General features: G+C 41.0%; 1 protein-coding gene across 4 annotated transcripts in view; it reads left to right on the top strand.

The window, feature by feature from the left end:
* Positions 1-2310: 2310 nt before the first annotated feature.
* The window catches only part of Zfat (zinc finger and AT hook domain containing), a 289108-nt gene continuing 270435 nt past the window's right edge, over positions 2311-20983 (top strand). For 3 of the 4 annotated variants that reach the window (XM_013521341.1, XM_013521339.1, XM_013521340.1), the window contains exons 1-2: positions 4931-10575; positions 17383-17540. The gene's annotated coding sequence lies outside the window, so the exon portion shown is untranslated. Of the gene's footprint in view, positions 4643-4930; positions 10576-17382; positions 17541-20983 lie in introns of those variants that run through there. The other variant, XM_013521342.1, reaches the window with a different exon arrangement.

Raw genomic sequence — 20983 nt, 5'->3', positions numbered from 1 at the left:
CACCACATCTGGCTGGAATCTATTATTTAAAAAGAAATTTCACAGCTGGGGGTGTGCTTCAGTGGTAGAGCTCGTGCCTAGTGTGCACGGGGCCTTGGATTCGATCTACAGTGATGGAGTAAACAAAAATAATTTTTGACAAAGCCCCATAAGTAAAACTCATCTGCTAAATTGCCTCCCCAGTTCTCCCAGTAGCATCTGAGGTGTATAATTTGAAAACCACTAGTATGAAGTTACCCTATTAGTTATCCTTGAGGACAGACTCCAGCTAGCCTCTTAACCATGTTTAGTTCCCTAGAGTGTTCTGTTTTGCAATCCTGTGCCTTTGCTTATGCTGTTCTTCCATTATATATGCTCCACCATCCTCCTGTCACTATCTTGATGGCATTTGATTGTCTTTGGTTTTTCTCCGGTACTGGGAACCGAACTCACGACCTTGTGCTTGCCAGGCAGGCGCTTTGCCGCTGCGCTAAATCCACAGCCCCCGGCATTTGATTGTCTTTGATAAAACCTTTTCCTGGAAATTTGCCCTGATACACTATTGTGCATTCATTTTATTCCTCTAATGATAGAAGTCACTGCACTATTTAGTTTGTCTGACTCTCACACTGTAATTATGTGGTATTCTACCTCCAGTGTCAGGCACATGGTTGATAATCAGCAATGATGGATGGATGGATGGATGGATGGACTGATAATAGAATTTACCAGTAAACCAAGTGAATGAGATATCTCAGTACCTTAACCTGAGAAGGGAAATGAGAGGAGCTGATAAAGAGAATTTTCTTCATATGGTCAACTAGTTTAGAGTTTGCCTGTGGGTTTAGAGTGAACCTGACACATTTTCCAGAATGCATTCATCACCAAGCTGGTCCTAGGGAAGAATCAAGCATGAGTCATAAGGCTTCTCCCCATATCTCCCGCCATGTATTTATAGCTAATGCAGTGGTTTTTCACTTGTTAAACAAAGAAAGAAAAATGGTTGCTTGGAGGCCAAACAAAAGACTAATGGAAAAGGCTTTAATAATTAATTTTTAAAAGGCTTGTAAATGACAACCCAGCTAGGAAGTTGTAGAAACATTTAGGCTGAAGTAAGGACACAACTCCTTAGGTTGTTCTTCTGGGGTTAGATTGGGGGTAATTTGAGAGGTGGCAGGAAGAAGACCAGTGATACTTGTTTTTCCTTTTTTTTCATATACAGGACAAATCATATCATTGGGAGGGACAGTGTTGTACATTTGAGTGTTACAAGCTGGTGAGAGTCCGCAGAATGAGGAATGGAATTAAGTAGAGCTGTACTGCTTGATATGTATCATGTATAACACATGTACTGATCAGCTGTATGTCACTGACAGAATACCTGACACACAGGAGAGGTTTAATTTGATTCACAGTTTAGTCCATGGTTGGCTGGCTACAAAACAGGAACATCATGGTAGAAAGGTGTGGTGGAGGAGTGTTGCTCACCTCACAGGAGCCAGGAAGCGGAGAAAGACTGAGAGACCCCTTGAGGGCAAGGGGCCAGGAATAAGCAGTAATCCTCAAGGTCATGCCCTCATGACCAACCCAGCACACCCAGAAGTGTGCTTTACTAATGTCCTAGGCATCTCAAGTTGACAATTAAGATTAACCCTCACAACACATTTAGATACTGTTTAAGCTTCCTTTCCTTTATGCACATTACTGCTCTCAGATAATTATCATAGAACAAAGACTTCTATGGAGGTTTTCTATTTAAGTTATTCCTTTTCATGGTAATACCATTAATGGGTCTCAGTGAAGTCCCAATAAAAATTTTGAGAAAAGCCAATTCATCATTGTAACACTTTCTCTATATGAACGAAAAAAAATAGAGCTGGCATTTATTGAGCACCTACCATATCCAAAACACTGTTAAGCACATTTTTGTGAGGTACTCAGAAAGCCTTCTCAGTTACATCTTATAGATAAACAGTCTTGGATCATAAATGATAAATAAGTCAGACACAGAAAGTTAAATATCACATGGTTTCTCTGATGAGAAATACAAAATAAAGGATAAATAAGGGAAAGATTGTAGTTCTGAAACAGTGTAGCAGACTTTTTGGAGAAAATGAAGGGGGTAGGAGGAAAAGTAAAAAAGGGGTGAAAGGGAATGGAAAATGATATATATCAATTTCCCAAAATGAATGTGAATATGTATCACAAACATACACCAATTTCTTTTTTTCAGTACCGGGAATCGAATTCACGACCTTGCGCTTGTCAGGTAGCCGCTGTGCTGCCGAGCTAAATCCTCAGCCCCCATACATCAATTTTTTTAAAAAAGGTAATTTCTCCACCCATGTAGCATGTGGTACAGCCAAGTTTAGATGGGTGCAGCTGACTTAAGTCTGTTTTTCCACTAGGTTACTCTTTACCAAAGCCTGTGTAGTTAGAAGGCTTGTTAACAGAGGGACATGTGCTTCAGGAAGCAGAGAGCAGCGGTCTTCTCTAGCTCTCTTGTTCTTCCCCCTCTGCAGAAGATGAGCAAACTTGCTGTTTCTGCCTCCTCCCTTCACTAATCTATTTAGTGCAGGGTCTCTGTCATTAGAAGATAATTTACATTTCAATAGCAATTTAAGAGTTCACAAAGAATTTGCAGCATCTTCTTTCATCCTCCTTTTACATAGGAGAAATTAAAATCCAGTCAGGTTTGTAACTTACCTAAAGGAATAGGGTTAATTAGCCACAAAAGGGTTTTAACTAAAGCTACAATTCCTTAACCTTAGAGGTTCTTCCCACTACATTCTCAAGTAAGAACTTTTGATTTTACTCTCAGGACGGGAGAGGATTTTACTCTCCACAGCTCCATTTGTTTCTTCTCTTGAGAAAAGCTTATTCTTCTAAGGGATGAAATTTATTGGGTACTCACAGGCCTCTCCATATCTGGTGGTAATTATCTGAATGTGCAGGTGGCACTTTGCATCTTGAAAGATTCCACAAATGAGCGTGGAGAACACATGCAGGTGGTTAGAACATCTTTATTCATTCCAAGTGATAGGAGGCTGGTCCTTGGCACAGTAGAGAAAAAAGGCTTAGAAGTCTCCCCACCAACAGGGAGCCACCCACCCATAGTCCTCTGCATGACTCCTTACGTACCTGCTGCCAGTGCATCAGCTCACCAGGCCCAGCCACTTTCCGGAAGGTGTCGAGCAGGAGGGGTCACTGTAGAGGTTGTGCAGTCTGGTCTCATTTTACTTCAAGAAAATTGAGCTGGGAGAGGAGGGGTGTCTTTAAAGTGATTTGCCCAAACAGAGCAAGTAAAATGGCGGAACAGGAAGAACAGTGAACTTGGATCATAGCTGCTGGGCTCCGGTGTTCTCCTTTAAGTCTCATTTTTCTTATTTTTTAAAATGAGTACAATAAAACTACTTAATGTGGTTCAACATATTAAGTCCAACAATGTGCAGACAGAGGAACTTCTGTTTCTGAGTGAAAGGACTCATGTAGTAGGAGCCATCTATAGCAAAAAGGAAGTGGAAGGTTGTCAAGGGCTCAACGTTACTACCCTACCTTGCAAAATACTTTTAGCCATTATGCTTTCAGTGATCCAGCTTTTGCTGTTTTACCATGGTTTTGAAGATGGCAGTAACAAGATGAATAGAAATCCAGTATCTTCTTTCTTTCTTCTCAAATATTGACTCATTTATTTGTTGTATTGCCCTGAATATTGAGCATGTGTGCTTTGATGTGTTATTATCATACCTTTATTGGTATAGAGAACAGTATAGAGAACATTTGGTATAGAGAACAGTTCTTTAGTCTACCACATAATTTTAACCATCACAGATAGGCTTTGGGAGGCAATAATAATAGCGGGTGTTTTCTTTCTTGTGAACTTGATAATGGGAGACATTTATTTGGATTAGTCTTCCTATAAAAAACCTGGACCAACTATGAAAATAATTACTAAAGCCAATAAGATAGAAGTTGTTAACTGAGATCTGAGAAAAGGTACAAAAATAGAATAAGCCCAGCACTTACAAAGACTTTTGTCTTGATAGTATTTACCAAGCTAAGGAGGGATCTAAAACTTAGACATTCATATTCCTGACCTTCTGAGCTATAAAGGACAGAATTTCAAGGCTTGCCAAGGTGGGTACTCTCCTTGTAAATTCCCCCATTCTAGACCCAAAAGTTAATATCCTAAAAATAAGAGGTAACCAGAAATAAACCAGTCCTCAATGTATTTAAGTAGGCTTTGTATCAAATGGATGGCCAAGGACATAGAAAATCTCAAATTTTGTAAGCACCCCAGGAGTCTAGCAGAAGCAACAAAAATTGTCCTATGCCTCAAATTATTTCTATAAATAATTTTGCAATTATACAGCACACAATCAGAGAGTCCCCAGCAGAGATTCCTCTCAGCACTGATCAGCTCAGTAAGCCACCCATAAATTCAGTTGTCCTCCTTTCCCTGCTTTTCTTTTCCCAGGCACTATTCTTTATCCCTAAGACCATCTTCAAAAACAAACCCCTGCTTGTAAACACTGCTCTCCATCCTGTTGCATTCTCTGAGACACTTGGTGCCACAAATGGCCCTATGAAAAGACTTTTCCGATGTATTCTGGTACTGGACCAACCGGACCATAATAAGGACCTCATTACTGCTGGATGAATGGTATGGTGGTGTCCTCTGTTGGCATGTAGAAACCACGAACACTAAGATGCTCCCTGCTTTGAATTGGAATGGTAGAGGCTTATGTGTTAGTGATGACACAGAAACATATCTGGTCAACATTCATTTTAAGGAACTTAGAACAAACAGACTTCAAATCTGGTCTTGTAGGAGGAAAAGAAAAGGGCATGCAGGGGCTGGGGATTTAGCTCAGCGGCAAAAAGCGCCTGTCTGGCAAGCGCAAGGTCGTGAGTTCGGTTCCCGGTACCGGAGAAAAACCCAAAAAAAAAAAAAAAAAAAAAAAAAGAAAAGGGCATGCTCTGTTTAGCCAACTGTCAAACCCAAGGAATGCTGCAAGTTTCCACAGAAGCACGGAGTGCTGCCTTCTGCCCTCTGGACAGCTGTGGGAACTCAGTACAGTTGGGTTAATGCAGTCCAACTACAAAGAACACATACAGCCTTAGCAGATCTCTGATATCAGTGTCAAGACCCAGATTAAAAAAAAAACACTAGACCTTGACACATGGGGTAGATTATTCAGAAGGACAAACATGACAGCCTTGAATTCCAGATTCCTATGAACACCAGAAACAGCAGGGTCTGCCCCTTTTCCAGAGAGAACCATCTCCCCTGCCTGAGGACACTGTAAAGACTGCCAGATGGAGGAGCCTCACCAGATGTGTTTGTCTGAAGATCTGCTTCTACCTCCACATGACCATCCAGGAGAGAACACAAAAATAGAGGTTGGCTCAGTGTATTTGTCTTGTCACACGGCAGCCTATTTGTAATATAAAGACAGTGGTCAAGGAAAATCTTTCTGGTTGGCTATTTTACAATCAACCCACTTTATATCCAGAGATAAGTGGCTTAAATATGGCTAAATGTAGTCATTTAGACAGTGGTGAGTAGTTGGACAAGGCAAGACTGAAAGAGCAGAAACCAGAAAGTTTAAGGAAGAGCCAGAGAGATCAACTTACAGGAGTGAGTCAACGTCAGAGAATCATCATACTTTAGCTTGTATTATTGTCTGCTAGACACGAAGTCTGCCAAAGATGCGCAAAACAACCAAGAAGATGGAATGGCTCATGTAAGTATCAGCCAGCTTCTACCTGTGATGTTACAGTGGGATCTTTAGCAGAGAGGCCCTGATGGCAGGAATGATGACTCCTTCTGGGCTCTCTGTCACTTGGGCAATCCTAGCTGCTGCTACTGCCAAAATCCCAAAGTGCCTGCAGCAGTGCTGAGCAAATCCAGTGCTGGGCCATTGCTGTGACTCCCTTGAGGGAACCATTCAGTTTCCCGACAAGCAAGTTGATTCCATTAGACTCTTTGCACCTGAGAGCAACAATTCATCCTTCAGGAATTGGCAACTACTTTAGTTAAGATTTTGCTTTTTCTGTCTACAGTTCTTCCACATCAAAGCTTTGAAGCTGGATCTAAATCTCAGCTCTCTTACTTACTAGCTATGATTTCAACTTCTTTTGAATGTTTACTTTGTGAGATTGATGTGAAAATTAAATGAGCTAATACATGAAAAGCATCACAATTTATACTCACTGCTCGCTATTTTAATTCTTATCAGATAAAATTTCCTTCTCTTCCTAGTTCACTACAATTACTCTGAGGTTAAAAATAAAATTCAAATTTTAATTTGAATATTATCATACTCTTTTACCATGATGTCTAGCATGTTAATTTGGTGAGGCTACAATGCTAAGTGGTTCAGTCAGACTATTGTAGATGTCACTGTGAAGGTAGTTTGTAGATGTGATTAACATTTATAATCAGTTGACTTACCGGCTAAGTAGGTAAGGACTCATCTGATCAGTTAAAGCCTGAAGAACCAAAAACCAACCACCAAACACACACACAGAAAAACCCTGATGTTTCCTGGAGACAAGGCAATTCTATCTCTAAATTATAATAGAAATCCCTAAGTTTCCAACCTGCTTGCCTGCCCTGTGGATTTTGGACTCAACACTATGCTTAACTCTTGGTGGCTTTTGCACTGAGCAGTCCCCACAGTTATGTACTTAAGTGATCCAGTTCTTTAAAATCAATCTCTTTTCATCTCTCTTCCTATATATTTTTTTCCTCCAAAATCATAGGTCTTAAGCACATTATTGACTCTTTGAACCTTGATCATTAGTGTCTCATTAAAGTAGGTTTACTAGAATGACCTCAATATTATACTGAGGTTTCAAGGAAATGAAAGCATTTTGTAAACTCTAAAGCAGTACATAAATGTGGTTGGGATTATTAGAACACACAAATAAATATGACCACTCACAGTAAAAACTAAAACAGAGCTTCCTGAACTCCCTGGTTCTGTTTCAGAGAATCTTCCATGTGTATTTGCAGCGGTGAGAGGACATGCATGAGAATCGGTGCAGTGTACATGGCCTTCTGGGTATATGCCCCTGCATTCTCAAATCAGACGTGGTGACAGTCCCCTGGCCAGAGAGGGCTGAACAGTGCTGCTTTCGGAACACCTGCAGCCACCCGTGGAGTCTGATGTGCTGTCACCTGCAAACTGCTTTTCTTTCTACACCTATGTGAATGTAATTTTTTTTTGTTGGTCAACATCTATTATTCCATCTAACATTGAAGTAAGGAGCTTTTGTTTTGTCACCTCACTCCATTGTTCTTCCTTTGCAGCTAGAGGAAAAGAAGATCCTATTTTTCAAAAGAAAGAACCCAAGTTCAGAAGTCACCAGATTGGGTTTTATTGTCATTTATGTCCAGAGCAGCTGAGGAAATACGATCTTTTTGTGCGTTGGATTATTTATCTGTCAGTCTTGTTAATGGTGTCTGACCAACCTACTTTATGTGGTTATTAGAGTAAATGGAGAAATTAATGTGTATAGGGAACTCAGAGAGGCATTCTATTAGTTAACTTACATAATAATTTACATAAGTTATTTAGTTAGCATAAAGCTGGATAAATAGACTCCTGGGTGGAGGCTGTGGTGTGGTGGACAAAAGCCTGGCCTCTGAAACCAGGTTGCTTAGGTTTGAACCTCAGCTCTTGTGTAACCTCTGGGCTTCCATTCCTCCATCTATAAAATGGTAGTGTTCTACCTCATGGGATTGTTGGAAGACTAAGTGGTTTGATTTATAAAATGAATAGTGGCAGGTACCATAAAGTGATTATGTAGACCATGAATGATCTTGTCGATCAGAGGAGATGAGTAGATTATCCACTTAGGTTAGCAACAATAAATTGAACAAGTGAAATGCCCTGGGATTGTGCAGGCAGGAGGCATGGGTGGGGGTATGCATGAATCGTGACTAGCCATAAGTTAATGATGGTGGATGCTTGGTATTAGTTACATAGACATTTGCTTACTGTTGCTGTACTTTTGTAAAAAGTTGAAATTTTACTTACTAAAAATGCTTTTTTTGAAAACATTGGCCTAGGAAATCCAATAGTTCTATATTGGCAGGTCTTCATTTCAGTTCATTTTTGCAAATGATCACTAACTGGACTAGGAGATTAGGAACTGATAAAATTATATAAAGTTATGTTCACCTCATGTTCATTTTTATCAATTTCTTTTATTGGGCACAGTTGACAAAATCATATATATTTATATATACAGCATCATATTTTGAGTGGCATATACATTATGATATGATTACTACAGTCAAGCTAATTAACATATTTTAGACAGCGTTTGATGCATAAAATATTGGAACGAAGTCATATTAGGAGTAATTTTGCCAGACTCTCAGGTCTCATGTTGTAATCATCATTGTAAATGTTTACGTGACTAATTGAATGACTGAGTGAGAAAAAAGGTTTTTGACAATAAGAAAATGTGACTACATTTCAAGTAAAATTTAGAAAGTAACTTATATAGACAAAGAGGTTGTGACACAGATAGAGACAGGGTCACAGCCTCCAGTCTGCAAATAGCATTATTTATTAACACATCTTTCTGAGTTAAACAGTAGCTAAAATATCCTAGCTGTCATGTTTAATGATTAGTTTACATAACCTCACAACACTAACTTGAAAGCTAAGCTCATTTATTTTTCATATGCACTGTAAGCAACAGCACCTGGGGTTCAGGACAAACCTCTCCCACGAGGAGTTAATGCAACTCAGTAGTCAAGCAGATGTTGCTGAAACTGGGCTGTTTCTTAATTTCACACCATACTCAGTTGCTGGCAGCCAGTAGAGTTTTTTTATAAAACAAAAACAATCTATGTTGGTGGGAAGGTATGGAGAATTTTCTAATTTAAACATTATAACTCACTGCTAATTTTTATCAAAGTAAAGTACAAGGTCTGAGACAGACCTGGATCTGAATCCAATTTCCATTAGTCACAAGATTCTTGGCAAGTTCTTAAACTATCTGAGCTGTTTTCTCATTTGTAAAGGAGAGTTAATACCAGTCTCCAGTGAACTGGTAAATGTTTAACAATTATCTCTCAGGGTTAGCAAAAAGCTGTGATGTGTAGGGCTTGCTGGCTTCCACGGTGTAATTATTCCCACCATGGCCTACTTCAAGCTACCAACAGGACGTCTCTGAAAAACAGAGCCAGGGAGCGATGGGCGGCAGCAGTCACACACCACCCTTCATTGTTCCCACCCTCCAGATGCATGGATCTCAGTGTCCCCAGAAGCCAGATAATAGTAAAATCTAATAACTAAATGATTAGAAAGCAGTGTGTTTTATTTATGTATTACATTTGTTTTTAATATATATTATTTAATTGTAAGTTGATATAATTTGATTTTAAGTAATGGCGGAATACAGACTCCAGCTTACAAAATCCCTGAGAATTTAACAGTTTGCCCTCATTCCAGTTCCATCACACTGCTGCCTATCTCTAGCTCTTGGATTTCCTAAGCACTGCAGTGAGGAAATTTCTCCATGACCCATATCCACATCAAAGGATGTGAGACTGACATGTGACCATGTATCCCATCTGACTCGTCTCCAGGATGGCCATGCTAGCTGCCTCTCCTACAGCAGAACTTGGAGCTCTCTACAGCTCCAGGGGCATCACTGAGGGACAGGAAACGTGTAATGGACCCTGTCATACCATGCAGCATTTGAAGCAGCAGATGAGCATCCAACTTCGAACACAGAGTGGTCAGCATAGCACAGTGATAAAAAGTAAAAGCAGAATCAGATTTCTAGCACACTACTATCTATTTAAATGCATACAAAGTAATGTACTTTTTCTTCAAGGGTACTCAGATAAAAAGGTGCAGGTGGGGATATAGCTCAGCGGCACAAGTGCCTGCCTGACAAGCGCAAGGTCCTGAGTTCGATTCCTGGTACCAAAAAAAAAAAAAAAAAGATCAGATGTATTTGAGTACTCTTGGAATGCCCATGGAGGGCAGGGCTTCGTTGTGTCAGCAAGATGCTTTCAAGCTTGAATTCCTATTGCCTCTAATAAATCTGTGCAGGCTTATACATTTATCTTATTAATTTTACAGATTTAAAAATACATAGAACACATATTTACTGTATTTCCCTAATAAAGCAGTATTTCCAGTATAGGTACTACATACAGCAGTCATTAAAGGTTAAAACCATCATAGCTAAGTTATCTGTACATTCACAGTGATATTCTGCTTTGTGTATGTTATTTCACGTAATGTTCAGACAAAGGACTGAAGTTTAGAGGACCCAAGTGTTATAGCAAAGATGAGAGACCTAGCAAGGACAGGGCAGCACTGCCTAGCAAACACCAGCGTTCCCTGGTACTCTGCCAGGGGAAACAAAATCTGTGTGAACCTTGCTGGGTAAATGTGAGGTCTTTGCACTCTGTATCTTCATTATTCTTTTGTGCATTCTTTGTCCCCAGACAGAAAGCAAATACTACAACAATGATTAACTTCAAAGTGTGAATTACACTGAAGTAATGATGCTGTAAGGATAATGAAGATTTTAAAGAACTCTGTTTTTATTTGAATGGTAAGTTAGCAACTCGCATGTTCCAGTTTATCCAAGGTCACACAAGAAATTTTCCAAATGCCTAAGGTGGAAAACCCAATTTCCTAACTCGTAGGCCAGATGTAATTTAATTGGAACAAAGATTTGGGAAATCCTAGAAAGGTAGGACCAACAGCTGGCTGTACAGCTTAGACAAGTTGCTGGATATTCCTGAGCACCAGTTTCCTTAATGGGTTGGGGATACCAGACCTGGATATGGGTATACCTGGTTGGGTATACCAGTTGGGTATACCAGATTTGTATGGTTGCTACAAAGATCATTCATTGATGCCTTTATGTATCCATTCCACAAATATTGGTGGAGGCAACTTTTATGTGTCAGGCCCTGTTCTAGGCACAAGGACATAATGGGTTTATCAAAATCTCTTCACTTGAGCTTATATTCTAGCAAATGAGGTTCAAGTAGCTAAATAAATATACAGATAAACCAGTTAGTGAGTGCTATAAAAACTAGGACAAGGAAATAGAGAGTTATGGAGAAGGACATATTTTAGGGAGGAAGGTCAAATGTATATCTTTGAGGAGGTAAGACCTGAGCTGACACCTAAATGAAATGAGGGGTGCAGCCATTCCAATATCTGGAGGAAGAGCATCATCTAAAGAGAAGGAACAGCAAAACACCAATCTTCTAGGTAGTGATAAACCTGACCTGTTCCAAGAAGAGGCTCACAGGGGACAGCACAAGAGAGATGTGTAATAGTGAGATAGAAGTGACAGAGTAGATGAAATCAGCAACATAAGGCCTGTGACTTACGGCAAACACAACGTATTAGAAATTTGTGAACAGGGAGTTGACATCACTGTATCTGATTTCCATTTTTAAGACAGTTCTCTGATTAGGTTGAGAGGGGTCAAAAGTCAACATGACCTAGGTAGGAGGCAGTTACGTTAGTCCGTATAGAGAGATGCTGGTGGCTTAGAGGCAGAGGCGGTGGGAGAAGGGGAGAGGCAGCTGCAGTGGGGATACTCCTTGACCTGAGCAAATATTCTTCATGTTTATAATATATCAGATGCTGTTTGAAAAATTCAATTTCAGGTATAAATTTAACTGTAGAAGTTTCTTAGGTACTGTCCTTTGGTTCTTGATTTTTCTCCTCCAGGGAATAATCATATTCTTGTCTGTGGTCGTATACTGCACGCACCTTCTATGCCCCTGTTGTCTCTCCCACTGAAGGTTTCACCCACTAGGGCATATTAAGGTTGACTTAGCAAGGTGCTAACTTCTGTGTAGAAGTTTGGTGTTGCACATACTAGAATTCTAGGGGTTCAGTGCCTTTATGATTAGGAAAAGAGGACCCCTGGCATTTATGTTAAGGTTGGTGACTATGACATGTGCTGTACTCCACCCACTACTAGTGACAGAATCCTCACTCCCAGCTACCCAGGGAATAACACATCTCTAAAATCCCTCTTTATAGTCTGCTTCCTAGGCTCACCTCTCACACCTGTTGCCTTAGACAGGGACCCTTCCAAACAGATTGTGAATCACAGTTGATTGCGGAAGTGTGTGCAAGTGCATTCAGGAGATACACCTTTTCAGAAACAAGCAAGTTAGGAATACATGGAGGGAGAAGCTGATCTGTGATGTGACTGTAACTGAGGTCTCAGCCATCCCAGAGCCTCCACATAACATCTGTACCTCCCACAGAAACTTCATGTATCTCCAGATCTGCTGGATCCCATACTGTAGTATAGATGTACGTCTTGCACAGCAACACTATTTGAGACAGGGCCTGCTCCTGTCTGGATCTCTGTCAATCCTGGAAGCTTTTTAGGACCTTACAGGGAGCTCTGAGCAATGTTGGCCCTTTACTTGTCCCAAATTGAAGTAATTCAGCATGGGCTACCTCTGAGGAAGGAGAATAGCATCAGGAGGGGCAATCCCTGTCACTGACAACAGTTCCTAGTGAGGCCCCAGCTCTGACACCAGCTAGCAGGGCATCTAGGGGATAGGACATAGGCTGTGAAGAGGAGTTTAGGGTGGAGGACCACAGGATCCAGCACATACGAGCATCTTCATTTAAATGGAAGAAACAGTGCCATGCTAGCGAGTTAAATATGGCATGGGACCTCCCTGTGTTTGTGTCCGAGTTCCTAGACATCCAAGTGGCCGTGTCCAAGCTATTCCATGTTCCTGAGCTTTTATTTCCTTATTTGGGAAATAGGCATGGTCATAGAATGCCTTGTCCTACTGCCTAGATATTACAGAGATGAAGTCTTCTCATGAATGTGACCTGGTTTCAAAGAAGTGCACACCAGGGACAGGGGTTTTAGGGCACAGCTCCAAGTCCATGGCAGAATCCACTAGGAGAAGGAGAGTGCTTCTTACATCCGTGCTTCTAGGAAAAGAGGACTAGAGGAAAGACCCTCAAGGAAGGAGGAAACTTGGTGCAGGAAAGAGGAAGAGAGTGCAGCCAATATTTGTTAAAGAACTACCCCATGCAGGCTGCTACATTTGGCGCTTATTCCTACATTTCATTAGGAAGTTTGCTTGCAAGTGAAGTTAAACCCATCTATCCTAAGCAAACCTGGTGCACAAACTAACTTACGCCAAATAAATATTAGCTTGACAGCTAAAAGGTGGAGAGGACTGGATTCAGGCATAACTTGATTCCAGGACTTATATGTCTCCAAGACCTGCCTCTTTACTTTCCATCTCTGAGCTCTGCCATAGCCCCTGGCCTTCCACTCAGTCTGAACCTGTTGACTGAGATGGAAGCAGCAGCTCACCTTCCTCTTGACTCAGTACCCATGTCTTGATTATCATGTGCTAATTGGCCAGGGCCTCTGTGGAGCACATGGACCAAGAGTGGTGACTAGATGGTTCCCTGGGGCTGCAGTTATGAAGAAAGGCAAAGGGAGGGGATACTGGACAGCAAAAGCCACAGGTGAACATGTCAGAAGGCTGTGATCCATTTTAGAGGTGAGAGAACTGATGGTCATGGGCAAAGTTGAATGACTTGCTCACGACAGACTCATTACTTGGAGGGAAGGGGTGATTGACATATAGCTAGAATGTAGTCACTGTGCAGCTTGACACTTTGCATGGCTCTGAAGCCTGTGTTTATGTTCCCTTGCGTGACCCTGACCTGATCACCTATCCCTTCTAACCTTTGTCCCCTATGGACCTGACATTCCATGCTTAACCTTCAGCAAACTTGTTATTAGATAAGAGCAAAATCCAGGAATGTCGTTACTGTTGCTAAGTATCAAGTTCTCTTTCTTTGCAGTATTTTCTGCAAGTAAGAGTAAGCCTACTTCTGTTCAGCCTTCCTCTCACTACCTGTGATCCCTTTGGCTTATTTGTACACTAGGGCTCTACTTCTCATCCTGCACTCAGAAAATAATGGATACCTTGGCCTGAAGTGTGTAGTTAATTTAACAGTTCAAATCCTCTTCCACCTTTACCATGCTTACCTTGCTTACCATTGTCCTCTGCTCTATTATAAAACAAATACTTCTTTATACTATACTGACCCCAGATATTTCATCAATTCACTGTGGCACTGAAAGCCAAGTATTTATTCAGGCTAGTTACAAACAAAGTCTACTTTATAAAGTTGTAGCTGCAGGCAAGCTAGCCAAATTACCTTTTACAGAACTGGTTGTTGTAAAATTTTTAAGTGGCAGTATCTTTTAAACATCATACCATGGGTGGCACATAATTTTGTCACTTTGACAGATTATCTGTTGTCATTTTAATCTACACTTCTAGTTTTGTCTATCTTTTGTCACTGTATTATATAGTTGTAGGACTATATAGTTGTAATTTTATTTTGTTTATGTACATCGAAGATTTTTCCTTTTTTTAATCAGGACTTCACTGTTTTCATTGCTGTTTCATATTCAAAAGCATCTATTTGTTCATTCAATAAATATTTAATAACTATTAACTATTCTTCTATGAGTTTGTTATGGTTTGTGTCTGGGTGTCCCCCCAAAGCCTCATGCGGTTATGGTGTGGGCTTCTAGAATTTATGATTGATCCATGCACCAATGCTGGGATTATAGGTGTGAGAGCTACACCATCCCTGGGGCGGGTAGTTTGCATACAATGCAGGAGAGAAAGAGGCTCTGCTCTCCCTGTTGCTCTCCCCTTTTGCTCTGTTGCTTTTACTATCTTCCGCTGCCCTGGATGGTTGCCCTCTGTCATGTGCCGTCCTGCCTTAGAGCCAGCCCAGTATGGACTGAAACCTCCACAGACTGTGAGCTAAATAAACCTTTCCTTCCTTAATTTTGGGCATTGCGTATTTTGTCTTAGCAATGAAAAAAAAGTAACTAAGACAGAGTTATTTCCAAATTTATTATTATAAATAATATAATTGTGTTTGTATATATACCTCTCCTGACCTTTAAATTATTTTCGTAGGAAGAATTATCAAAAGTGAAATCATTAGGATGAACATTTTTATAGCTGTTAAAGCTAACAGCTAACCTTGTGACAGTGTTATCAATGAACCTGTTTTCTCATGATCCTCTTCACTGATGAGACACAATAAATTTACTTACAGTAACTACTAACCTCCCTCTATTAGCTGGGTTTTGCTTATCTCTCTCTCCTAATTTTCTAACTCCTGGCTTTCCATTTCTCCCATTTCTACCTAAAGAAAATGTAGTTTTTAATGTGCTGGATGCCTTGTTTTGATATTACATTCCTGCTACCATAGTTCTGTACTGGAGCCAGATGCTGCATACATGGTCAAAGGACCATCATCAACCATCATCTCCTTTGCTTAGTGCTATAAACTGAATTATGTTGCCCAACCCCAATTCATATGGTAAATCCTAACCCCTGGTATATGGTGTTTGGTGAGAGGGCCATGGGAGGTAATTATGTTTAGAATAAATCATAATGAGAGTATAAAAACAGATACCAGAGACCTTATGAACACTGGCTTGCTGTCCCTCTCCCTCAGTCTCTTTTTTTCTTTCTCCCTACCTCTCTGTCTCTCTTTTTCTCTTCTCCATGTGAGTACACAGCAAGTATATAACCATCTACCATCCTAGAAGTAAGTTCTTATCAAATATCAAATCTGCCAGCACCTTGACCTTGGACTTTACAGACTCTAGTACTAAGAAATCAGTACCTATTGTTTTATAATACAGCTACCCAGACTGTGGTATTTTGTTATAGGAGCCTAAAGTGACATATACTCAGGAGCCATCCATTTTACCATTTACAGTATTAATAGATAATGCAATGCAGATCTAAGAAGGTAGTTTAGAATTTATTGCATTTCCACCATTCTTATTTACTTTTCAAGACAGCCCTGTAAAGGTGCTCGTGTTCTAGAACAATAAAGGTCAACAGGGACATGTAGAGAACTGTAAATAGTTCAAGGTGTCTCCAGGGTGAGGAGTGCCATACAAGGGAAGTTAGTGGACAAATGAGTGGCTCTCAGAGGCCAGAGCCCAAAGGCTCTTCTGTGCCGGGCTCAGGCATTTGGCCTTTGGCCAAGTGAGGTTTGGGTTGGGAAAGTTTCAGCAAAGGAGCAACAGGGTGAGGTCACCATGCTAGAAACAGCTCTGATAGCCTGGGAGTGGGCAGGAATCCCAGCAGGAGATGTGCGAAATCAAGTGTGACAAAGGCCTGCAGGAATGCAGGCGTGTGGATGAAGGATGACAAAGGTCAGGGGCCCTGACAGATTGTTTAACCCCCTTAATTTAGAAGAAACTGAGGAACAGAGAGAAAAGAGAAACTTGTCCAGCAATTCAAGCTAGTTCAAGAATCTACTCTACAGACAACTATTGAGTCCCCACTGTGCTTGGCACAAGAGATGTGTTCTTGGTTCATAGATTATTAAGGAAGGTGGATATTTTCAAAGTAAGTAAGCACAACCACACTCCAGCGCTACAGAGGAGAGACAAGGGGCCCAGGGAGGTTCAGGCCATACTAACTGGTGGACCAAGGCTCAGGAGCAAAGCATCCTGTGCCACAGACCATGCTTCTACCACCTGCCTGGGCTGCCTCAGCTGGCTTGTTTCTGGGCATGTGGGTGATCATCTGATCACTGTTGACTCATTTGTCCATCAGAATAGAAACTCACAAGGGGCAGGCCAGCCACCTGTAGCCCTTGTGCATACAATTGGACAGGTTAATTGATGACGTATGATATTATGAGTAATAGTGCTCTTTTAAATAGCTGAATAATGTACCAATAAATATAAATTTCTCCTACTAAAGTACCACCATCAGTAGCTTAATTAATTACAATATTTTTGAAGGTATAAAGAAAAATAATTTTCCCCCAATATACTACTTTCTGGCTGTGATAAGGGCTGGAGTGTGTGTGTCCCCTTTAGTTGTCCTTTTCAGTGAGTGTTTTAATCATACCACACAGTCCTCATTGTACCCCCTGTAGTCAAGATTCCTATGGAGGAAATAAAAAGAAGGGAAGAAAAATTTGCCATGATCCTGTAAGATTAGGGAAAGCATTTTTCATGTGTGTGGTTTAATTTTTATAGAAATGTTACGGCTAGGTGCTTTGGTTCTGAGGAGAAAGCCACAGTCAAACAGGTATTAGGATATAGAGCTGAGATATGGATTTGGGAGTCTAATTCTGGGTGATCTGCATTTACCAAGCATCTCTGCTTTGCTTGGAATTGTGTGATGAATGTGGCCTGCTGCTTCAGAAGAGTCACAAGGCCAACACTAAAGGAAAATCAAAAACAGAATCAAAGGAACACTGATTCATGAAAGAGGCTATATGGATAATATAAACCACATATCCTTCCCCCCCACTTGTCTCTGATTTTTTGATGCTTTAGAGTGACAGAGGGCACTTCAGATATTTTCCCACTTCTGCCTATAAACTTCCCAGATTCTCTTCTCGAAGCCATCGTTTGGAAGAGGAAAGGAGCCTTCACTGAAGAGGGCTTTGATGGGAGAAGTTCACTGAAAGTTCATCTGGCTTTGCTCACTCCTGGTAAGAGCCCCTTGAGTGGCTGGGCAGACATCTGGCTGCAAGTGGGGAGACTGTGGTACCCTAAAAAAAACCTGTGTTCACAGAGGGAAAGAGAGGATAATCAATCACTAGAGGGAGAAGAGGGGGGCTTTCTAGGGACTTGGCTTTGTAGCCACAGTGGCTGATACTGTATAGACAGTTATTTTTTAACCTACTTAGTTGAAGAAGCCTGGACAGTAGGGGTTATGATAAGGCTATGTAAGTATCAGGAGAAGGAGGGATATAAGGCAGAGTTTTATAATTGGATATGTTTGTATAACTGACCAGATCCAAAATTCTGTATGGTCATGGTCTTCTTTAGCATAGGGGTTTGAATGGATTTGGCCTTCTCTGGAAGATTGGGGCCAACTCAGTCTCTTTTTCTTTTCTGTCTCTCTCTCCTCCCTGTCTCTCCCTCTCTCGCTCAGTCCTTCTCTCCCTCCCCTTCTACTCTCTCTTCCTTTCTCTCCCCGCTATCCCTCTCTTCCCCTTTCTGTGTCTTTCTCTCTTTCCCCCCACCACTCTTTTAGGAATTTCACTTTTTCAGGCAGCCCAGTCATCTTGCACACCCCACTGCCTTCACATTCCCTCACTTGGTGCCACTTGATCTCCACAAACAACCCTGCTTCTAGCCTTCAAAATCAACCCTCTGAGACCAGAGGCGAGAGGGATTTAAGCAGCCCTAACCACATTTCTCTGGGCCATTCTCTATCTGACTCTGCTGGGTTGCCCAGTCTGATAACTCCTGTGTCACTGTGGTTCTAGAGTCCCTGTCTTGGCCACAGTCTCCTGCTACTATCCCATAGTTGGCCTGGGTCTCTGTCTCATTCTTGTCAATTCCATTTGCCCCGCCCCACCCACACATCCAGACCAGTGTCCTGATCCTGCACCGCCAAGGGCTCTGATCCTGCGGAGACCCTCTGCTTTCCACATTATCTATTGTGATTCTCCAGCATGTTGTCTTGTACCCCTCATCCCACCCCTCCCCATTGACAAATACCTGCGTGGGTGAAAAACTGTTTCCAGAGCACATAAGTCCTACCCCAACCCCGGGCCTCTTTGCAGCTTTTCAGCTGGAGTGAGGTTCTCATATTGTGTCTAGTCCTTTTGGAACTAGTTCAGTCCAAACCACTCTTATTCTGCCCTTTCCTGCCACAGTTAATCATTAATGTCTAGAATATGGGGGAGGGGCCTACCAAATGTTAAATAAAAACAGGTATATTCTGAAAATCTAATATGATTAACCACATTAATGTACTATTCTGTATTTGAGTTTTCTAGAGAAACATATTTAATAGAATATATATATATATAATTTGTAAAGGGATTTATTAGGGAAGCTTGCAGGGTCAGAGGTGGGAGAGTCGCTGACAGCTGACTGTGGGATCCAAAACAGAAGGGTCCACAGTGGCTGTCTGTGCACTGGAGAGCTGGAGGATCCAGTAGCCAAGCACATTAAGAAGATGGAAGCCACAGAACAAGAAGGATCAAGGATCCAGCATCAGTCCAAGGTCAATGTCTGGAAGCTCACTGTAGAGTCATTGGTGTGAGTCTACACTGGAAGGCCAAAGAAACTGGAGACCTGGATACTGATGCCAAAGATGATGACAGCAAGAACATACCCACTCAAGACTAGAGCTCACAAAATGAGTACATGTAGTGGATTGACAAGTGGTGGTCAACTTGTAATACTCAGGTGAACTGAACCAGTGTGGTGCTGGGTGTGGGAGACATCCCTGAGGATTGTTGCCAGCAGCTCAAGAGGCAGAACTGGAGAAGAAGAAGAGAAGCTATTGGGAAGCTGTAGGGATCTGGTGATTCTCCTGGAGAAGCTTGTCGTGCTGGCTTTCCTGATGAACTCGGCTGCTCTCATCTTCGAAGGAACTCAGGACTTTACTGTTGCTGAGAATGGCTAAGGTTCACTTTGGGGGAGCTCTGGTCCTCACTTTGAGCATCACTTCCTGACTCCAGAGGGGAAGATAGTGCACTGCTTGGTCTCCAGGAGAAGTTTGTTGCCTTGGCTTTCCTGATGGGAACTTGGCTATTCTTATCAGTCTTGGTTGTTATAGAAGAGACTCGAGATGAAATGTAATATACATCCCCTTTGGGGCTAGAGATAGTAAGAAATTTCCTTAATTCGATAAAACATATCAACCTTAAATCTACAGCAAATCTTGTACTAAATGGAAAAATATTTAAAGATTTCCCTTTGCCACACATGTAATTTAGGTCAATTTAGCTATCCTACAATATAGACATACTTCAAAACAACATATTGTACATGATACATACAATTTTATTTGTCAATTTATATAAATAAATTTTTAAAATATTTCCCTCTGAGGTTGGAAGCAAGTATGTACCTCTAATCAGAGTCCTACTGGAGATCCACACTAGTGAAATAAGGAAAATAAGAAATAAGGCAAGATGTTAAAAAGACTTGTAGCTGCTATTATTTATAACTCTCATACTTCCAAAATATAGCCAGATATGCTAAGTTTGTGAAATACATTTATAAACTTGTAACTGTGAAGCACAAATTCCGGTAAACTGGGACCTGTAGGTCAGCTGTGATGGAATCTAGGTCACTTGTTTTTCTTTGTTCTTATTTTAAGGTAACCTTTTCCTCACTTTTTTTAAGGCCTATAATTCTGTGCTTCTATTTTTTATTATAATGAGGGCATCATAATCACATTAAGGTTTGAGTAGAACACAGGAGATTTGAGTTAATCTGAAGTGCCTCTGGTCTTCGGTGCTGGTTGACAGCTGCCTAACCTGTTCTTAATGAAGTCTGGAATTAATGAAATGTGAATAACAAGAATCAAAGCTTATTTCTGATAATAAATATGTATAGTTCGTTCAGATAGATCTACCCATTTTGTTGCATCTCAGAATATCTGGGATATGATAGTTTCTTAAGTACTTTCAAGTTTAAAATATATTATGCAGATAAATGCATTACAATTTAGAGTGGTTGTTAAGTGAACACCCATGCAACATTCCCCCAGGCCAAGAAGTGGGATATGAAGGGCACCATATATTCCTATTATAAAGCAAGTTTAGATTTCTCAGCCCCTTTTCTTGCTTTCACTCTCACAAACACTCCTGCCATGTGATGCTGTCCACACTGAGGCCCTCACCAGATACTGCTAACATGTCTTGGACTTCTAGAACTGCTTCTAGGACTGTGAGCTAAATAAACACCTTTTCCTTATAAGAAACTAGTCTCAGTCATTTTGTTATAGCAGCACAAAACAGGGCATGACAAGCATCAATCTCTGTCAAAAACATTAGGCTATGACTTTTAGAGGATGATTTGTGGTCATTAGTAATGACTAAGAATTGAGATGGCTTCTGTAGTAAAATATTATCTATCATTAACCTCATTTCCACTTTAAGAAAATCACTAGGGGGGCTTGGGATTT

This window comes from Chinchilla lanigera, unplaced genomic scaffold (genome assembly GCF_000276665.1).
Source record: "Chinchilla lanigera isolate Chin_1 unplaced genomic scaffold, ChiLan1.0 scaffold00060, whole genome shotgun sequence".
NCBI classification, from domain to species: domain Eukaryota; kingdom Metazoa; phylum Chordata; class Mammalia; order Rodentia; family Chinchillidae; genus Chinchilla; species Chinchilla lanigera.
The sequence above is the reverse complement of the archived record's forward strand: the minus strand, read 5'-3'. Positions and strand labels throughout refer to the sequence as shown.